Consider the following 22205-nt stretch of genomic DNA (forward strand, 5'->3'; position numbering starts at 1 on the left):
TAAGCAAAAATTCTGTTTCTTACAGCCAGAAGCATTTGTAATTTAGAGATCTTATATCATCTTCCAAATCACCTAGTTTTTTATTGATGAAAAATAATCAGGAGCATGGAGTTGGAAATGGGGTGAAATATACTCCATTTATTCCATGTGGTATTCCACATTACATTTAATATTTTATGTTCCAAAATTTCATATTATATTTGTTATCCTTTGATCTAATACTAACCATGTATAATCACATAAAATGTTGATACTAACTTGCAATAGGAAAGATGGCTCTTTCTTATAGAGGTGTTGAAATGGTTTATAGTGCTGCATCCTGGCCCTGAGTATGTTTCCACCCCCAAGCTAGAGTACCTTCTATTCTTCCTTAACACAGCTGACTTCTTCCATGCCTTAGATGAGACAGACTTCCTCCTACTTGGATCTTGCATACACTGTTCCTCTGCCTGGAGTGCCCCTCCCAACACATTCCTCCTCCCCTCCTTCTGCTCCAGTTTACCCTTTGGATCTAACTTAACATTTCAATTCCTCAAGAAAGTTTGCTAGACTCCACCAACCTAAACCAGCAACTCTGATCTAACTCACTAAAATCCTTTCCTCCTGAGTACTTTTATTAACTTGAAATGACACATTAATTACTATATTTGAGCTTGATTTCTACCCCCAGTCTCTTTGCCTGAAACCCCATGCATTTTACGTTCATTAATGGATCTCTGTACCGAGCCCAGTGTTAGTTACCTGATAGATGTATGGTAAACATGTGTCAAGTCAGGGAATAATTTAATGAATGAAAACATAAGTGAATGGAAAATGGGAATAATGTAATGATATTTCAAAGGTAGCAGACCCTGAGAACTGATAACTTCTATTGATTATAAGAAATCTTATATTTCAATGTGTGTATTAGAGCTACTAAGCCTCAGATCAATTATATGGATATATACACTCCTATTAATTTGATAATCCAGTAATAGTGCTTTAGAAATTCATCAGGGTGCACAAATGAAATTATTCAGATCAGATCAGATCAGTCGCTCAGGCATGTCTGACTCTTTGCGACCCCATGATCGCAGCACGCCAGGCATCCCTGTCCATCACCAACTCCCGGAGTTCACTCAGACTCATGTCCATCGAGTCAGTGATGCCATCCAGCCATCTCATCCTCTGTCGTCCCCTTCTCCTCCTGCCCCCAATCCCTCCCAGCATCAGAGTCTTTTCCAATGAGTCAACTCTTCGCATCAGGTGGCCAAAGTACTGGAGTTTCAGCTTTAGCATCATTCCTTCCAAAGAAATCCCAGGGCTCATCTCCTTCAGAATGGACTGGTTGGATCTCCTTGCAGTCCAAGGGACTCTCAAGAGTCTTCTCCAACACCACAGTTCAAAAGCATCAATTCTTCGGCGCTCAGCCTTCTTCACAGTCCAACTCTCACATCCATACATGACCACAGGAAAAACCATAGCCTTGACTAGATGAAACTTTGTTGGCAAAGTAATGTCTCTGCTTTTGAATATGCTATCTAGGTTGGTCATAACTTTCCTTCCAAGGAGTAAGTGTCTTTTAATTTCATGGCTGCAGTCACCATCTGCATTGATTTTGGAGCCCAGAAAAATAAAGTCTGACACTGTTTCCACTGTTTCCCCATCTATTTCCCATGAAGTGATGGGACCAGATGCCATGATCTTTGTTTTCTGAATGTTGAGCTTTAAGCCAACTTTTTCACTCTCCACTTTCACTTTCATCAAGAGGCTTTTTAGTTCCTCTTCACTTTCTGCCATAAGTGTGGTGTCATCTGCATATATGAGGTTATTGATATTTCTCCCGGCAATCTTGATTCCAGCTTGTGCTTCTTCCAGCCCAGCATTTCTCATGATGTACTCTGCATATAAGTTAAATAAACAGGGTGACAATATACAGCCTTGACGTACTCCTTTTCCTATTTGGAACCAGTCTGTTGTTCCATGTCCAGTTCTAACTGTTGCTTCCAGACCTGCATACAAATTTCTCAAGAGGCAGACCAGGTGGTCTGGTATTCCCATGTCTTGAAGAATTTTCCACAGTTTATTGTGACCCACACAGTCAAAGGCTTTGGCATATTCAATAAACAGAAACAGATATTTTTTTGGAACTCTCTTGCTTTTTCCATGATCCAGCGGATTTTGGCCATTTGATCTCTGGTTTCTCTGCCTTTTCTAAAACCAGCTTGAACATCAGGAAGTTCACGGTTCACATATTGCTGAAGCCTGGCTTGGAGAATTTTGAGCATTACTTTACTGGCATGTGAGATGAGTGCAATTGTGCGGTAGTTTGAGCGTTCTTTGGCATTGCCTTTCTTTGGGCTTGGAATGAAAACTGACCTTTTCCAGTCCTATGGCCACTGCTGAGTTTTCCAAATTTGCTGGCATATTGAGTGTAGCACTTTCACAGCATCATCTTTCAGGATTTGAAATAGCTCAACTGGAATTCCATCACCTCCACTAGCTTTGTTCGTAGTGATGCTTTCAAGGCCCACTTGACTTCACATTCCAGGATGTCTGGCTCTAGATGAGTGTTCACACCATCGTGATTATCTGGGTCATGAAGATCTTTTTTGTACAGTTCTTCTGTGTATTCTTGCCATCTCTTCTTAATATCTTCTGCTTCTCTTAGGTCCATACCATTTCTGTCCTTTATCGAGCCCATCTTTGTATGAAATATTCCTGTTCCAAGAAAAAAACGTTTCCTTGGTAACCAATTTTGTCTGGTTCTATAATGAAATTATTAATGTATAGCAAATAAACATATGTTCTGTGAAGCATATTAAGTTATCTGTTACTTATAGATTAAATGTCCCTTTTTCTCACTGCCCATTGCTAGAGATAATCATGTCTATCTTTTTAGAGATCTTATGCATCATGACATAATTGTTAAATCAGATAATTTAATTGCCATAGGAGGTTTTATTTTCCTTGAAAACCTGAATCCCATGAAAGAATTATGCTTTCAAAATTTATACATACCTAGGCAAAAAATTCTCACTATAATAAGTTCTTTTGTAAATTCTTAAATATGAGTTCTCTTCCATTATATATTAGTTCTCAGGTCTTAAATGAAAGCCAAATATATAATTGTCTTACTTTTCCTATTTTTTTTATATAGGTGAGAACCTTCACCTATATCTTGGACTAAAGAGAAGGATTTCTGATTGTGTGTGTGTGTGTGTGTGCGCGCTCAGTCATGTCCGACCCTTAGTGACCCTTTGGACTTTTATAGTTTACCTCCTATTTTTTCTGATTTCTGCATTAAGAAGAACAAGTAACCATAAGCTCAGGTAGCTCGGTGGTAAAGAATCTGCCTGCCAATGCAGGAGATGCAGATTCAACTCCTTGGTTGGGAAGATCCCCTGGGAACGGCTACCCACTCCAGTATTCTTGCCTGGAAAATCCCATGGGCCCCCCAGGCTCTTCTGTCCATGGGATTTTCCAGGCAAGAATACTGGAGTGGGTAGCCGTTCCCAGGGGATCTTCCCAACCAAGGAGTTGAATCTGCATCTCCTGCATTGGCAGGCAGATTCTTTACCACTGAGCTACCTGAGCTTATGATTACTTGTTCTTCTTAATGCAGAAATCAGAAAAAATAGGAGGTAAACTATAAAAGTTAAAGAATAAAAAAAGTTAATGTAAAGCCTGATTAAAAAAATCTTACAAACCATATTTTTTTTCAATTATTTGTTTCTATTTTGTTTATCTATGACTATAGACTATTCTACTTGTCCTGATGTTTAAAGACCATCAAATTATTTTCTTAATTATTTTTAACTGGAGGATAATTGCTTTTCAATATTGTGTTGGTCTCTGCCATTTGTTATTGTTCAGTCACTCAATCATGTCCGACTCTTTGTGACCCCATGGACTGCAGCATGCCAGGCTTCCCTGTTCTGTACCATCTCCCCAAGATTTCTCAAACCCATTTCCACTGGGTGGGTGATGCCATCCAAGAATCTCATCCTCTGTCATCCCCTTCTCCTCCTGCCTTCCATCTTTCCCACTATCAGAGTCTTGTTTAATGACCTGGCTCTTCGTATCAGGTATTGGAACTTCAGCTTCGTATCAGGTATTGGAACTTCAGCTTCAGCATCAGTCCTTCCAAAGAATATTTAGAGTTTCCAAGGAGAAGGGGACGACAGAGGATGAGATGGCTAGATGGCATCACCGACTCGATGCACATGAGTTTGGGTGAACTCTGGGAGTTGGTAATGGACAGGGAGGCCTGGTGTGCTGCGATTCATGGGGTTGCAAAGAGTTGGACACGACTGAGCAACTGAACTGAACTGATTATTGATTTCCTTTAGAATTGACTGGTTTGATCTCCTTGCAGACCAAGGGACTCTCAAGAGTCTTCTCCAACACCACAGTTAAAAAGCATCAATTCTTTGGTGCTCAGCATTCTTCTGGTCCAACTCTCATATCCACACATGACTACCAGAAAAATCATAGCTCTGATGAGATGCACTTTTGTAAGCAAAATAATGTCTCTGCTTTTTAATATGTTGTCTAGGTTTGTCATAGCTTTTCTTCCAAAGAGCAAGCATCTTTTAATTTTATGTCTGCAGTCACCATCTGCAATAATTTTGGAACCCAAGGAAATAAAGTCTGTAACTGCTTCCATTGTTTCCCCATCTATTTGCCATGAAGTGATGGGACTGGATGATATGATCTTGGCTTTGTGAATGTTGAGCTTTATGTCCGTTTTTTCACTCTCCTCTTTCACCTTCATCAAGAGGCTCTTTAGTTTCTTTTCCCTTTCTGCTATAAGGCAGGTGTCATCTCAGTATTTCAGATTATTGCTATGTCTCCCGGCAATCTTGATTCTGGCTTGTGCTTCATCCAGTCCAGCATTTTGCATGATGTACTCTGCATAGAAGTTAAATAAGCAGGGTGATAATATACAGCCTTGACATACTCCTTTTCCAATTTGGAACCAGACTGTTGTTCCATGTCCAATTCTAACTGTTACTTCTTGACCTGCATACGTATTTCTCAGGAGGCAGGTCAGGTGCTCTGGTATTCCCATCTCTTTAAGAATTTTCCACAGTTTGTTGTGATCCACACAGTCAAAGACTTCAGTGTAGTCAATGAAGTAGAAGTAGATACTTTTCTGGAATTCTTTTGCTTTTTGGATAAAAGCAGATGTTGGCAATTTAATCTCTGGTTCCTCTGCCTTTTCTAAATCCAGCTTGAGCATCTGGAAGTTCTGGTTCACATACTATTGAAGCCTCGCTTGGAGAATTTTGAGCATTAATTTGCTAGCATGTGAAATGAGCACAGTTGTGCGGTAGTTTGAACATTCTCTGGCATTGCCTTTCTTTGAAGTTGGAATAAAAACTGACCTTTTCCAGTCCTAAGGCCACTGCTAAGTTTTCCAAATTTGCTGGCATATAGAGTGCAGCACTTTCACAGCATCATCTTTTAGGATTTGAAACAGTTCGGCTGGAATTCTTTCACCTCCATTAGCTTTGTTAGTAGTGATGCCTCTTAAGGCCCGCTTGACTTCACACTCCAAGATGCCTGGCTCTAGGTTTTTCCCATATATAAACATGAATCAGCCCTAGGTATACATATGTCCCCTCCCTCTTGAACCTCCTTCCCATGTCCTACCCCTCTCTACTTCTCTATGTTGTCACAGGGCATCAGATTTGAGCTCCTTGCAGTAGATAGCAAATTTCCACTGGCTATGTAATTTTATATACAGACTATCAAATTAACCATGTATTTTTGCTGTAAAAACCAGTCCATCATTTCAACTTTAGGCTGGTATCCCCATAATAATAAAACTATGTCAATACTAAATTTCAAATTGTGTAAAAACTCTTACTAACATGGAAAAAATACTTGATCTGTCAAAACAAATAACAGTTAACTCAGATTGAGTAAATGATATATATTGACTTGATAGAAAGTTGAGTTGTTAAGACATGTTAAGATGTGTTAAGACATGCTCAATGAGATTGTATAATGGTGAAGCTAAAGAAAGAACATACCCTTGTGAACATGAGTGTCATAAACTTGATTATGGGGGAAAAAATGGTAGATTTTAAGAGGATTGAGTTTGAAGTGAAGAATATGGGGATTATGAGCTGGATGATGAAGGGGGAAAAAAAAACTCAAATTAAGTTCAATCCAGTTGCAAACCAACCATCCCAAAGACATTCTACTGATCTTGAATATGAAGGTGGGTGCAAGAACCTACATATATAATAAAATTGCATAAATTAAATACATGTGCACACACATACAAACACACACTGATACAAGAAAACTGGAAAAACCTGAATAAGATTGATGGATTATATCAATGTCAGTATCTTGGCTCTGATGTTGTACTACAGTTTTATAAATTATCATTGTAAGGAATTAGGTTAAGGGCATATGGGATCACTCTGGATTAGTTTTTACAACTACGTGTGAATCTACAATTATTTCAAAAAATAATGTTTGAAGATGTCCTCTGGTTACAGTGATTACAATGAGCTAGAAAAGATGCTAAAAAAGAAGAGTTGGGTAGGGCAGGGCGGCTTCTTCATCTGTTCAGTATTCTCCATATTATATGCTAGTTGAAAAGATTTCCTCTAAATACTAGGATTTAGACTGTGCCAATCTCATAGGCTTTTGATCTTATATTTCGTTAGCTCCTTACCTCCTTGATAAGAGATAGTAAATGTATTAAAACCAAGCATTGTCTCTTATCAAAGTATGTAACTCCTATGACAGCCAGCACCAAGGTCATAGATATTAGATACCAGTTCTATATTTTTTAATAAATTACTGGATGCACGTGCACAAGCTAGGAGTACACAATCCTTCTTAACAATTTGGTTTTGCTGTAATTAGCTATGACAAAAAAAACCCAGAAAAGATGGAGACTATTGTTCCTGCTGTTAGGTGTGACTAGTGTTCAGTGGGCTGCTGAACTATCGATTTAGAACACAGTTCGTTGAACCTAAGGCTAAAAGGGTATCTGATAGAAACCTCATCATCTATCTCCCTCATTTTTACAGAACAGATACATCATGTGACGTTCCTGAAGACCTGGGGGCCAAAGGTGGCCAAGATGCAAAGAGTGATTGGATAGCACAAAAGTCAGTTCACTTTGAAGCACATCAGGTTAGCACAAGCTCGTCTCAGTTAGGGATTAAAGTGGTTTCAAGTTGACTGAAAGCAGATTACTCAGTGGACATTTGTGGAACAAGCCAGTATGTGTTGATTAACAGATCAGTCATGGGTTCCACTGTCTGAGAGCTTTTCTATAAAGCCTAATAAAACCAGAGAAGCCAAAGGAATTACTGGATTCTCCGCATATTTGAATGACTGTTATTCTCCCTCTAAACCCATTTTGATAGAAAATATAAATACATAAAAATAGTAAATTTTTTATCTATAAAAAACACAATTTCCTTATTTTAATATAAACATAAAGGATGTTTGAGAGATGCAGTGTTACAAATGCTGGGGCAACTAAGAAAACCATGACAGGATTATTAAGAAAACATTCAAGGACAGTATCAGAATATAGTGGGATATTGTTCCATAGACCAGTGGCTTTTAACCCGACTGCATGTTAAAAGCACTTGAGGGTTTTAAAAATATCAGTGTTCACATACAAAGCCCCAAATTGAATCCAAATATTTGGGATGAGTCTTTGGCCTTGATTATTTAATCATTTATCATAATTGTTGTTTTGTGATTATTAAAGTTTCTCAAGGGTTTTTAATGTACAGACAGGTTTGGGAACCACTGACTTGAACCAAAGGCAAAAATGATACATTCAGAAATGCTGCATCCTGTCCCCCTCGACAAAAAAATTTCCCTCCATTAATCTTACTTTCTATCATCTTTACTAAATAATAAGCTTCCTGTAAATCAAATTTTATGAGTTGTTAACTTCTATTCTTGCCTAGATTTCCAGAAATTCAAGATGAAGGAGACTAGATATCAATTTACAATTGTTATTTTACACAAGACACAGAAATTATTACAAATATTAAATATTACACTTGAGTATATATCATCAGATGCATGAATAGAAAAAGTAACCTTTTTTTTTTTTTTTTTTTTGGTCTGTTCATAGTCCTAGACCCCAAAGTGAATAAATCCTTTCAAATGGATCTCATTCAAAGATATAACATAATTATAAAGCTAGAGCTCATCTTGGCTCTCTTCTTTTGCAAATGTTTCTAAACTCAGATTATTAAAGGCAGTACTGGGTGTGCTTTGCAGGTAATGTAAACAGTGCTGTTTCATAACATTCCCAGACAATATTACAAAACTCCCTCCATCAAATAGTGCCTTGAATAGGTTTGTCTTCAGATGGGAAAAAAAGACCAAGACTTTGTAACAAAGGAATACATCAGCATCATGGCATAGTGAAGCCTTGATTGAGAAGAGAACACTCCCAAGATAAAAGGGAAAATGACATCTCTGAATCACTAGATATCAGATGCATACTGAGTAGCACCAGATATCTAGGATGAAAATGGACTTGTGTCCTGAGGAATCACTGCCCGGGTTACCCATTGATTCCTTCTCTGTCGTTTGGGAAAGCTCTGAGGTATAAGGGATTGAAGGTAAATTGAATACATTTGGAGGCAATAAAATGAGAAAAAGTTTAGGAATCTTTATACCTTTGATATGGCTGCATTTCTCCCTTAGAAGCATGACTCATAGTTAAAAGCTAACTCATTCAGTGTCTTTTGAATCTTTAATACGTCCTTTAGGAGTATAGAGAATACAAACATGATTTACAAAGAGTTTGTGACCTTAAATAGCTTATACTCCAGGGGAGAAATGAGAGCGTAATAACCATGAAGGTATCTGTATGATTAAACTTTGCATATAGAAGTGAGGCTAGAGGTTTCCAGTTGACAGGCCCAGAGGAATGAGGAGGTAAGGACCATGGAACACAAGAATCTTGGAGTTGCTTTAGCCATTCGTGTGATGTCATTTATCCCTGAGTGATTCCTGTCAATGTTAACACAGTTCCATTTTGCGTCAGAGAAGTCTCTCTGCTGCTGCTGCTGCTGCTAAGTCATGTCAGTCGTGTCCAACTCTGTGCAACCCCATAGACGGCAACCCACCAGGCTCCTCTGTCCCTGGGATTCTCCAGGCAAGAATACTGGAGTGGGTTGCCATTTCCTTCTCTGAGAAGTCTCTCACCAGACAGCAAATTTAGGACAGAAAACTTGCCTGTATTGTGTGACCTCTCTCAGTAAATTGTTGGTCAGTGTGACTCAAAAAGGAATACAGACAGAGAAGAAGAAATATCATATGCCATACCTTGTATGTGGAACCTAAAAGAAATTATACAAGTGAACTTACAAAACAGAAACAGACTCATAGATTTAGAGAATGAATTTAGAGTTGCCTGGGGGAAAGATGGAGAGAAGGAAGAGTTAGGGAGTTTAGGATGAATATGTACACACTGCTATATTTAAAATGGATAAGCAACAAAATTATTCCAGTCCATCCTAAAGGAAATCAGTCCTGAATATTCATTGGAAGGATTGATGCTGAAGCTGAAACTCCAATACTTTGGCCACCAGATGCGAAGAACTGACTCCTTGGAAAAGACCCTGATGCTGGGAAAGATTGAAAGCAGGAGGAGAAGGGGATGACAGAGGATGAGATGGTTGGATGGTATCACCAACACAGTGGAGATGAGTTTGAGTAAACTCCGAGAGTTGGTGATGGACAGGGAGGCCTGGAGTGCTGCAGTCAATGAGGTCCCAAGGAGTCGGACACGACTGAGCGCCTGAACTGAACTGAATAATCTACTTCATCTTTCGTCTCATCTACCTCTTATTAGCTTTGTCCACTAATTTTTGGGCCCCAACCCAGATCTTTTTCTACATACAATCTTGTTTCTTGGAAATTCCAAGTAAATATCCCAACCTCCTAGGCCAAAGTAAATGTATTATCCCTGCACACACATACAGACTCACACACACGCACACATACATACTCTCTCTTTTTCTTCAGCCACACAGATTTCTGCATTTTCTTTTTGATGAATGACACTGTCATTAACCTCTCTAACCACAGCCCTCAGAGCCAACCTCAACTTATTTTCCCTCACTACTCTGTAAACTCTTATAAATTCTACCTCCTAAACATTTCACTTGTTTTTTGTTTTTTTTTCACTTTCTACCTATACTCCCACTATCTTGATTTAGACTGTCTTTATATTTTCCTTAGTTATTCTAATAACTCTTACTATAGCCTCCAAGTCTTACACCAAGCTAAGCATTCTCCCAATAAACATCTAATCATGACACTGCCTTATTAAAATTCTTCATGTGACCATTACTGACTTGAAATTTGTCATGACCTTTTCTTACTTTTTCAGACTCAACTATCGTACATACACATGTATGCTGTGCCCTTAATATCCTTGTGAAGTACTGTATTCCTCATACCTCCATACAATATTGTCATGCCCTTTACTTTCAAGATTCAACTTGTCAAGTACTCATAACAGAGCCACTGGAAAATTAACTAGGAATGTGCCTTAAGCAGGACAAAATTAAGTTATTATTCTGGAGGTCTGAAGTGACAAAATCAGGTAGAGAACCAGAATCAATTCCAAGAAAGATCAAGGTCAGTGAAGTTAAGAAAGTTTCTGCAAAACAATATTTTGCCCATAAGAAAACAGAAAGAGAAGACCATAAATAAGAGTGGTTAATTTGTGGTCAGGATAGTTTAAAAAGAAATAAAGTTAAGAAAAGAGAACTTAGCTAGCAGTTCAAACTTGAGACAATAAATTGACAAGCTGGCAAGCCCCTTTTATTTGGAAACTGAGTCCTTTCAAGGAGATGAAGAAAGTACAAGGTTAACTGCAGAATGTAAGCTGCGATGGCTAGAACACTTGTCATCTTTCTCCCAGTGATCAGTTCCACCAGTCTCTTTGGCCATGGTTGATTGAGTCCAGTAGACAGACATGTGACTCAAGTTAGACCCAAATTCTTTTCCTTAGGAGTTTATGAAGTAGAGCATGGACAAGCAGAGACAAATGGCAGTGTGAATTGGATTCCATAACAGCAATGTTGAGTTACTCCCCAAACAGCCATGATTTCTTTCCTTTTGGAGGTTTGGTTTGGACAGCCCAGAATCTCTTACTAAATTTCCCTTTTGACTTGAGTACACCAAAATATTTCCCAAATTATCTGGGAACAAAAACAAATTGGAGAACAATATGTTCAATATAACTCTTTTGTTTGAAAAAAGAGGTGTTGTTAAAATTTAGATCTAAAACAGCATCCAAATAAATCTGGACCCCAGGAATGTGTTGATTTCCAGTGTGGGTGGAAGGTGCCTGTGACTTTCATGACTAGGGCTAGCTGCTCTCCTGGTTGCTGGTGCAGCCTCTAGTTGGCATCATGCAATTTGGTGGTGGTGGTTCAGTCACTAAGTCATGTCTGATCTCTTGTGACCCCATGAACTGAAGCACACCAGGCTTCCCTGTCTCTCACTGTCTCCTGGAGTTTGCTCAAATTCATGTCCATCGAGTCAATGATGCCATCCAACCACCTCATCCTCTGTTGCCCCCTTCTCCTCCTGCTTCCCAGCATGAGGGTCTTTTCCAATGAGTCATCTCTTTCTCATCAAGTGGCCAAAGTATTGGAGCTTCAGCTTCAGCATCAGTCCTTCCAATGAATATTCAGAGTTGTTTTCCTTTAGGACTGAATTACTTCATCTCCTTGCAGTCCAAGGGATTCTCAAGAGTCTTCTCCAGCACCACATTTCTAAAGCATCAGTTGTTTGGTGCTCTTTCTTCTTATGGTCCAACTATCATATCTGTACATGACTACTTGAAAAACCATAGCTTTGACTGTATGGACCTTTGTTGGCACAGTGATATCTCTGCTTTTTAATGTGCTGTCCAGGTTTGTCATAGCTTTTCTTCCAACTGGACAGCGAAGGACAGGCAATGGCAAGGAGTAATTCATAAGCTTAAGGGCAAGGTCTTGGAGGAATCTGCAGTACAAATCATTTCGTCAAGAGTACCCCTCAGAAAGAAATGTTTCCTACACATCTCATTACTTGAAATTAGTGACTAGGTCAACAATTTAAAAGTTTGCTTTCCAGGAGGTAGGTAATTAAAATATAATATTGGCGGCATTAGGGCAGGATTATCCAGGGAGAGAAGTAACCAGACGATCATATCGAAGTAAATCAATTCAAAGAAGTCATTGTTTAAATTAACTTAGCACAGGCAGAAGGTAAAGTCAAAATTGAGATAAACCAAAATTATAACTGCAAATATCCACTCTGTGATGCATCCAGAGATTTGGGCAAAAACAGGAGAGCTAGTAATAGGGACAGTGGTCAGCAGTATAAGACACTGAGGATGACTCAGGATGAGAAGTGAGTAGGTGCTGAAGCTATTTGGAAACCCTTTTCAATATGTCTCTGGATCCACGAGTTCATTACTTGATGACAGCATGTACCCTACTGGGATCACTGACTGTCTTATAGATGCGCCCCACAAAGCTTACTTAGCTCAAGAGGAGAGGAACGGTGGTTTCACCTCAGAGTGCCCAGCACTTAACAGAGTACTGGCCATGGGGAAGACCACAAATGGTTGTGGAAAGCATGTTGAATGACCTAGGGCATTAGGATACAACTGGAGCACAAAAGTAGTGTTTTAATCTGGTCTAGACAACTGCAGGAAAATAGCACAAGCAAATATATTTAAATAAAGGTATTTCTAAAAATACAAATAGACTTCCTTTGTGTAACATTCTTTTCCAAATTGTAAATAATTGCCTTATTCTTTGCAGACACTTTGAAATATTAAACTGATGCTAGAAATAGGAGGGAAGAAAGAAAACCCATCTTGCTTGCAACAAATTAAGGTATGCATTTTCTTCTTTTTCCAAATCCCCATATTCTAGGAGACTTTTCCTGTATGTATGTGACCCTCTAGTAAAGCGTTTGTTAATTTTAATCATGGCAGGAGTCAGTCACAACATGCTTAACGAAGAACAATCCCTTTGCCTTCACACCAAGTAAAATATTTGCACTGCTTTAATGAACACTAAGAACTGTACCTTTAAAAAATTGCCTATTCATGGTGCACTTACACTTTAAAAGGTCCCAGTATCTACTTATTTGAAAATATCAGCTCCAGCTCTGAAATCTCAGAATACAGAATCAAAACCTGTAGGCAATGATAAATTAGAATAAATCTGATTACACTGAGATTTTCCCATAATCAAAACATGAGCCTAATCTCTCATAGAAATCCTAGTGGTCTTCAATTAAAAAGAACAAGTAAGAGAGTTACAACATAGTTAAAACATTCAGTTTTAATCAGTTTCCCTAGTAGGTATAGAAAGACAATTGTAAAAAGTGTCAGAGGAATTGCTATGTGTGATGAAGCCATTTCTTAATGACTTTCTTAATAAATATGCACAAAAGCTTCAGCACTACAGTGAATTAAGCAGAACCTGGAATTGCATTTTACTTGTGAGGAAATCCAAATAGAACAAAAAGCCCTCCAAGAGGTTTAATTTTAATGTTTAAGTATTTCATACATATTTTTCTCCACAATAATTAAATATTCAGAAAGGACACTGTTTCTATTACTACAGAACTGCAGAGACATTATAGGACAGTGGAAAAGCATGACTTTAGAATGAGGTAGAACTCAATATGAATACCAACCCCCTAGTTTTAGCAAGTCAGGCAATCCACTTGAGGCTCAACCCCCAATCTACTCTGTAACACAAGACGAACGACATGCCTCGTTCACGTGACAGGAGGAAGGAAGCAGGTGGCACAACATAAAATTCCTGGTACGAGGCAGGTGCTGGAGAAATGTATCTGGGAGGTTTATTGATTTTTTTAATGAAGATTTTGAATACAAAAGGACAGCCTACAAAGGAGAGGAAAGACAAACGTGGATTGCAAAATGGAAGAAAACCATGCTGAGGTCTAAATGTCACTCACGGGTAAAATCTGTGTTGGTTTCCGATGGCATTACCACAGTGTGCAGTCAACCATCAGCCCAGTGTTCCCTCAGCCCTTTCAGAAAATTATCACTTAGCCTCTGAATTTATGTTTTGATGGATCTGACAAAGCCTTGCTAAATTGATGGCCTTTCCTGTCCTGCTGTCACTGCAGAGTGAGAAAACCCTGATAGAAATAATAGCCGGAAAAAAAAGGTAACCTTTTATTCATTGATTTTTGGACCAAATTCAGAGAATCTGTATTTTAACATATATTGCCTTAGACAAACTCCACTTGAGATTGAAAGTATTTTCCATTTTTTTTTATTAATTATAATTAGCATTTCCTTCATTTAGCTGTAATTTATGTTCTTTTGAGGTTTGGACCTCAGTTTTTCAAACATTTGGAAAATGTACTGTCTGTATAAACAATGTTGTAGGAGTATCTGTTGAATTCCATTAATCCCATCATCTTGACATGAATTTTTTAAAAAGAAAAAAGAAGAAGAGAAAAGAAAAAAAAGAAAAAATTTCATGTTCCTGCCCAGAGGAGCACTAATGGGTTGTGAACCCTTTCAGAGTCATAGAGCAGAGAGAAAAATGGTTGCCTTGGTAACAAGGCAGACCAATCAGCTGCATGCACTCTCCCCAGAGCATCTAATTTATTCAGCAAATGCAGGCTAGAACAGGTGGCTAACCTAAATGATGCCAAAAAGCTTTAGCTCTCAAACATGCACACCCTCCACAATTTCTTATACACAAAGTTTCATTCTTGTACCTCATAAAGGAAGAGTTAACAAGATGTATTTCATTGTGGAATACAACACATCAGTAGTCAGAAGAGCTATCTGCATTTGTCACTTTTGAATTTTCTGGCAAAAATAAAGGTATGTGATTTCAAGAAATTATTGCTACTGACAGCTGCATCCTACTAGTTACTTCGAAAGTGGAGGTCATTCTAACTCTTATTGTAAAATTCTATTACTTGTATTTTAATAGATCAAATGTTATTGTGAGTTTTAATAGCAAGAGAGTTTATCCCTAGATTTCATGATTCTTGCTTTATATAATGGTCCCAGAAATTTCAAGACCTTAAGCCATCTGAAAGCACATAGATGTTTGTAAATAATTCTGGATTGTAAAAGGGGGAAAGAGGGAATAATAACAAACTAGTTAAAACTTTATTACAGCATTAAGTAATCCTATTAGCTATATCTAAAGTTATTATAGAAAAATCTGGAAAACAGTAAGGTATAAACTTTTTTCATACTATATAATCCAGCTCCACTTTCATTTTCCAACTTCATCTCCATACTGCTAGTGCTGCTGCCACATAGTCGCTTCAGTCGTGTCTGACTCTGTGAGACCCCATAGATGGCAGCCCACCAGGCTCCCCTATCCCTGGGATTCTCCAGGCAAGAACACTGGAGTGGGTTGCCATTTCCTTCTCCAGTGCATGAAAGTGAAAAATGAAAGTGAAGTTGCTCAGTCGTGTCCAACTCTTAGCGACCTCATGGACTGCAGCCCACCAGGCTCCTCCATCCATGGGATTTTCCAGGCAAGAATACTGTTCATCTCCATACACATTCCCAAATACATACTGACCTCCAATCAACAGAATACACCCCAATGAAATCTGTTCTTCACCTCTCTGTACTTTGCATTTGCTGTTGTCTCAGTTTAGAATGTTCTTCCAACCTTGGACTCCCTGTTCAATGTTTATCCATCCTTCAAATCTAAGATCAAGCATTTTCTCTCCCCAAAAGCCTTTCCTCACCTCTCCAGGAAGAATTACAAGCCTCCTGCTGTGCTTCCTCTGCAAGTAATTCCATTGTTTATTTCTACAGCTATCTTCTGAGTCCCACAGACCTTAAATATAGGGACTATATTCTATTCCTTTCTCATCATGAGAATAGTATCTGACTCAGAGGAGGAACTCATAAATATTTGATAGAAGAATAAATTAATGAACACAATTGTACATTATTAACACAAAATCTGCACAAAACTAACATATGACAAAACATTCTTAGAAAGTAAAATAATAACCTCACTAATTTAGACAAAGTATAATCAAATGTGCTTGCATGTATAAAGAATCTATATTTTCTTAATGAGTAGAAACTTTCTTTGAATGAAGTCTCAAACACAGCTCTATTTTTCCAAATCCAAATGTCTGTCCATTGTCTAAGATATGAATCCTACTCACTCCTCCTTTCAAAACATCTCTACCAAAAACCACAGGCTTCCAAGCTTGCAAATACTGGACCAGACTTGGTACACATTTAATTTAGCCTTCCTATTTCCCAGTACATAATAATCACATAAGTGTTTGTTGGAAAATAACATTTAAAACAGGAGCCATTTGCCAGGAAGTTCAGGTCTTGGTGTTTCCTATTGCTCTGCTTTTGAAGTCTTCCGTTTGATTCCAAAGGTGACCCTTGCCGCCTGAAGATGTTTCCTTGGCAACAGGGATGACTGTTTCCAGCATGTAAAGAAAAGGCATCTCTGTTTGCTTTATCCTCGAATACCACCCAGAGATGCTATGTTGCTTCAGAGAAAGCAAGAAACCCTCATTTTTAAGTATCAGGTCAGCTCTCCAGTTCATGGACTGCATGTTACTCTGGAAAGCAAGAGGTGGTAACAATTATCTGGTGATAGTTTCCTCATTTCATCAAAAGTAAACAAGCTCCATATAGATGTAAATACAGTCCCTTTCTCTAATTATCCCACATGCCTGCATATGCAGACACACAAGCACACACACATATATACATGTACACAACACACAGATATATTTTCATTTCTATTTCTTTTCATTTTCTGCAGTAAAGCTTTTAGCTTTCTATCAAATCTCTCCTTTCTGTATTGTCTCTATGTTACTTGTTTTCTATTTTCAGTAACAGTTTCTTTTCACATCTCAGTTTCCAACAACAACCAAATTACAAATCTGAGTTCAGTGTCAACCTATCACGGCCAAAAAAGGCTTGGTTCGAGCCACTGGCACTTGATGAGCTTGCATAACCCCGTATTATTACAAAATGAGTTGAAAATATAAAATAGATCTTGAAATCAGTGTTGTTCATGATAAATTCCCCTATAATATGCATTTCTCCATACAGTCTTTTAAATAGTAAAGTAACATTTTGTTATGCTTTATTGCTCCCCCCAAAGCAATTTGAGAACATTTTCCTTGATATCAGTGAAACATCTTTATGCCAATTTAATACAATGACACACACATATCACAAAAGGGTTGGAAAAACTAATATGTCAGTTATAACTTCATAATAGTAAATTATTTTGTCTGGATTTTGTATTCAAAAAAGGGGGGGCAGGGATTAATGAGGTCAGAAGGGGTTGCACTGGGAAAAATTATTCTTAAAGGAGGTTTCTAGATATCGTTTTATGCTAATTTCAGTAGGTAATTACTAAATAAATTGGGCTTCCCTGGTGGCTCAGATGTTAAAGAATCTGTCTGCAATGTGGGAGACCCAGGTTCGATCCCTGGGTCTGGAAAATCCCCCTGGAGAAAGAAATGGCAACCCACTTCAGTGTCTTGCCTGGAAAATTCCATGGACAGAGGAGCCTGGTAGGCTACAGTCTCCGGGGTCGAAAAGAGTCAGACACAACTGAACAACTAACACCTTCATTTTCAAATAAATTGGACTTTTAGAGTGGATAGTGGTATGTCAAAAAGTTCAAACTCATAGTTCAGTTTTTCAATATAGAATGAACAGAATTCTAAGCTTGAACAGTAAAAGCATAATGATTTCTTCATGCCAGAAATATCCAAGGAATTTAAATTTTAAAATGTTATTCAACAGGTAGTGTTGTAAATCCATAGATTTAAAATACATTTTATTGTAATAAAGTTATAAGTTTAGATATGCAATGGACCTCAGAAATAATGCAATCTACTATTTTACATATGAGAAAATCACATCAAGAACCAGTAAAAAGCATGCCATTACAAATTGATCTCAGACCTTGGACAAATATCAGAAAATCTCTTGATGCTTTTTTGCTTATCATATAAAATGTTCACCATAAAGTTCCTGAAGATAAGAATTCTACTTTACCTTTATTGTTAACTGTTATAGTTTATAACACAATGCTCAACTTTCAACAACCTCTATAAATTATTTATACATGCAGCATCTGTTAGAAATGCTTCCAACTAAAAGTAAGGAGAAACAGCATTAGAGTGACTTAGCAAATACTGGCTTATCTTTTTGACATTAACAGAGTCTTGAGAGAGGCAGCTGGCATTGGTTCAGTGGTTTTAGCATATTATAGCTGGCATTTCTGAAATTCTCTCAGGATTTCCTCATATTTATCTCCTCATAGTCACAAAATGGCTGCAGAAGCTTTTGGCATCCCAGTCTGCCTTCAAGAAGGAAGAGAAAAGAAGCCATGCAAAGCATCTTTCCCTTATATCAAGTAGACAGAATATTTCATAAAGGTGTTGGCAAGTTCATGCTCATGTCTAGGTGTTCAGATCTAAAGAACATGGCCACTCTCACTGCAACAGAATCCAGACACTTGAGAACGTAGTTTTTCAACAGCTATAATAGAAGTGACAATGGAGAAATAGATCTGAAATACCTGAAGGTAAGTTCAAAGGTTAAATGCTTATTTTTAGGTTGATGACAGACAAATAGATAGATGATGTGCTCAGTCGCTAAGTCATGTCTGACTCTTTGCAACTCATGGACTGTAGCCTGCCAGACTCCTCTGTCCATGGGATTTCCCAGGCAAGAATACTGGAGTGGGTTGCCATTTCCTCCTCCAGGGAGATGGATCATACATACATACAAATAGAAGATAAAAAGAAAGCAGGAAAGACTCAAATAACTCAGGAAAGAAATTAGAGAAAATGCATTCCACTGCAATCTGAAAATAGAAAAATGAGGTAGTCCAAATGAGAAAGAGAAATGATATGAAGCTGAATATAAAAGTTTTCCAGATGTCTTCTGTGTGGAGTCCCAGAAGCACACTCAGTGAATAGGTTTCACTAGTAACCGAGGCAGCCAGCAAAGAGGGTATAGCAATGTCAGTGGATATTAAGAATCTGTGTGTTAGGATCCCCTGGGGGTCTAGTGGTACAGAATCTGCTTTCCAATGCAGGGGACACAAGTTCTATCCCTGCTTGGGGAACTACAACCCCACCTGCTCCAGGGCAGGTAAGCCTGCAGGTCACAACTACTGAAGCAGCACACTCTAGGGTCTGTGCTTCACAAGAGAAGCCCACGAGCTGCAGCTAGAGAAAGCCCACACACCTCAACAAAGACCCAGCATAGCCAAAAAAAAAAAACAAACCTGTGTGTTTTGCTAGGTGTAGACCAAGGGAAAGTTCTAGGGTAACTACTGAAGACAAAAGGAGAAGAGGGCAAAAGAGGAAGAGATGATCAGATAGCATCACTGACTTAACAGACATGAATTTGAGCAAACTCCGGGAGATGGTGAACGACAGGGAGCCTGGAATGCTTGCAAAGAGTCGGATATGACTGAGCGACTGAACAACAAAATTGCTAACCAACTTAAGTACTTATGAGTGTCCCAAAATTAAAATCACTACACTGTGTGAATAATGTAAAATAACTTTTGCACATGTTCATAACACTACATTTGGAAGAACAATATTTTTTAATTTATTTATTTTTAATTGGAGGATAATTGCTTTATAATATTGTGTTGGTTTCTGCAATATATCAACATGAATCAGTCATAGGCAATATATGTCCCCTCCCCACTGAACCTCCTCCCCCCCAATTTGTCACAGAGCACCAGATTTGAGCTCCGTGTGTCATACAGCAAAATCCCACTGGCTATCTATTTTACACAAAAATCCCATGGATGGAGGAGCCTGGAAGGCTGCAGTCCACGGGGTCCCTGAGGGTCAGACACAACTGAGCGACTTCACTTTCACTTTTCACTTTCACGCATTGGAGAAGGAAATGGCAACCCACTCCAGTGTTCTTGCCTGGAGAATCCCAGGGACGGGGGAGCCTGGTGGGCTACCGTCTATGGGGTTGCACAGAGTCAGACTTGACTGAAGCGACTTAGCAGTAGCAGCAACAGTATACATGTTTCAATGCTACTCTCTCTGTTCATCTCACTCTCTCCTTTCCCCACTGTGTCCAAAGTCTGTTCTGTACATCTGTGTCTCCATAGCTGCCCTGCAAATAGGTTCGTCAGTATGTACCATCTTTCTAGATTCTATATGTATGTGTTAATACATAATATTTGTTTTTCTCTTTCTGACTTACTTCACTCTGCATAATAGGCTCTAGGAAGAACCATATTAGTACAAACTACTATTGTTTGTCTTTAAAGTCATTTCTGAGTCTTTTGAAAGTTTGTATACATACTTGTAGAAGCTCTTTCTTTTCCTTTGGGATAGCGTTGTCCAATATGAAAAGCAAGCGAGCTGGATGAATCACAAGAGTATCAAGTCAGCAGGTTCAGCTTCTCAGTCACTTTGCCTTTTTGTGCTTCTACAAACAAGTCAAAATTTCACGCTTCCTCTTCGTGCCTGCTAGGATGTAAGTCAGCCCCATAGAGAGGCTCTCTGGCTTGTTTGCTGCTATAGACCAAGTGTTTACAAAAGTTCCTGATACAATAGAGTCATTCAATAAATAGTTGTTGTCTAAATAGGTGAAAATTAAATCCCCTATAGACTGTCTACTACTTAAATATTTTACTTTGAAGTGAAATTCAATAAATTATTTTAAACTTTCCTCCAACATGAGCTGTACCACAAAAAACTTAAATATCAGATTCCTCTTCAGAAAATAGCTCACTGATTAAAAGATTTAGATAATAAAGATCTTGAGAGTGAGAACCACACCCTTGTCTTATTGCCTCTGTTGCCAAGCCCAACACCTGGTACATAAATATTTGTAAAATGAATTGCTGATCAAATTATATATTGAACAATTACTAAAGTGGTCATGATCAATATTTTGGTCTAAATCTTAAAATAAAACTATATTGATGTTTCCAATGAACATCCATTCCCTGAAATTCCTTCTTAAGAATGCTGTTCAGGCTCAAAAGCAACCATATTTTTAACCAGAAGGCTAATGAAAATCTGAGAAGAAATTCATAAAATGTAGCGCACACAGACACAGATGACTGTGCTGTGCTTAGTCACTCAGTTGTGCCTGACTCTTTGCAACCCCAAGGACTGTAGCCTGCCAGGCTCCTCTGTCCATAGAATTCTCCAGGCAAGAATATTGGAGTGGATTACCATGCCCTCCACCAGGGGATCTTCCCAACCTGTGTATCAAACCCAGGTCTCCCCCATTGCGGGAAGATTCTCTACAGTCTGAGCCACCTATCATTCTGGTCTTATAAAATACACTGTTCTCAAAGAGAAAAAAAAGAGTACAACTAAGAACCCTAGTGTGTTCATCTCCAAGAACAGAGATGAAGTAACACTGTGAAGAATGAAGAACTGTGAAGAATACTATTCAATAAAATCATGCTTATTAATTTTTATCTATGCAATTCCAAGTACAGTCTGTAACAAATGTGAAGGAAAATAATATATTTATTTGTGGCTGAAAGATTAAAAACATTGCTTTGTTAAAATTAACTCTTTCTATAATCAGTATTCAAGCCAACCTCAAAGCAGAGCTCACCATTAACACCACAGCATACACAATTCTACAGCAGAGCAGCAGGTAAGGTAAATAAATGCATTCTCAACAAGTCAGATGCTGCATTTGTGGAAATACTTCTAAAGCAGACTGTATTTGTTCACTTGTGATATTTTCACAGTTACATGCAAGCTTAGCTAGTGAACAGGAATGTTAATATTCACTGGGTTTTAATATACTTTTTTAAAAGCACTATGATTCCTCCAACTCATTGATCTCAGCAAAGCCATGAGAATTTCAGGATCCTTGCATACATAGCTGCAAGCACAAAGATATTTTTAGTTTAAGGGTTTTATTTCATAAAATGAAAAGGAACAACAGCAGCAACAAAAAGACCCAAAGCAAAACATGCACATAAAAGACAGAAATAAGTCAGTTGGAAAACAGAAGGCTGAAGCGTTAATTGAACATTACCTTTTTCTCATAGTGAGGCAAATGCACCATGGTCATTTCTGTCTTTCCTCACAGTGCTGATTTGAAACCCCCAGCTGAGAAGGCAGCTGTGCGAAGCAAGGAGCTGGTGAGCTCAGCAGGAGTCCTGTGTCCTGATGCT

General features: G+C 38.4%; 1 long non-coding RNA gene across 1 annotated transcript in view; it reads right to left on the minus strand.

Annotated features, from left to right (window-relative positions):
- Positions 1-22157, minus strand: part of LOC139178021 (uncharacterized) — a 229430-nt gene extending 207273 nt beyond the window's left edge. The window contains exon 1 of the long non-coding RNA XR_011562453.1: positions 22067-22157. This is a non-coding gene — a long non-coding RNA (uncharacterized lncRNA). The remainder of the gene's footprint in view (positions 1-22066) is intronic.
- Positions 22158-22205: the final 48 nt, after the last annotated feature.

The sequence above is a fragment of the Bos indicus genome, chromosome 20 (assembly GCF_029378745.1).
Source record: "Bos indicus isolate NIAB-ARS_2022 breed Sahiwal x Tharparkar chromosome 20, NIAB-ARS_B.indTharparkar_mat_pri_1.0, whole genome shotgun sequence".
Taxonomy (NCBI): domain Eukaryota; kingdom Metazoa; phylum Chordata; class Mammalia; order Artiodactyla; family Bovidae; genus Bos; species Bos indicus.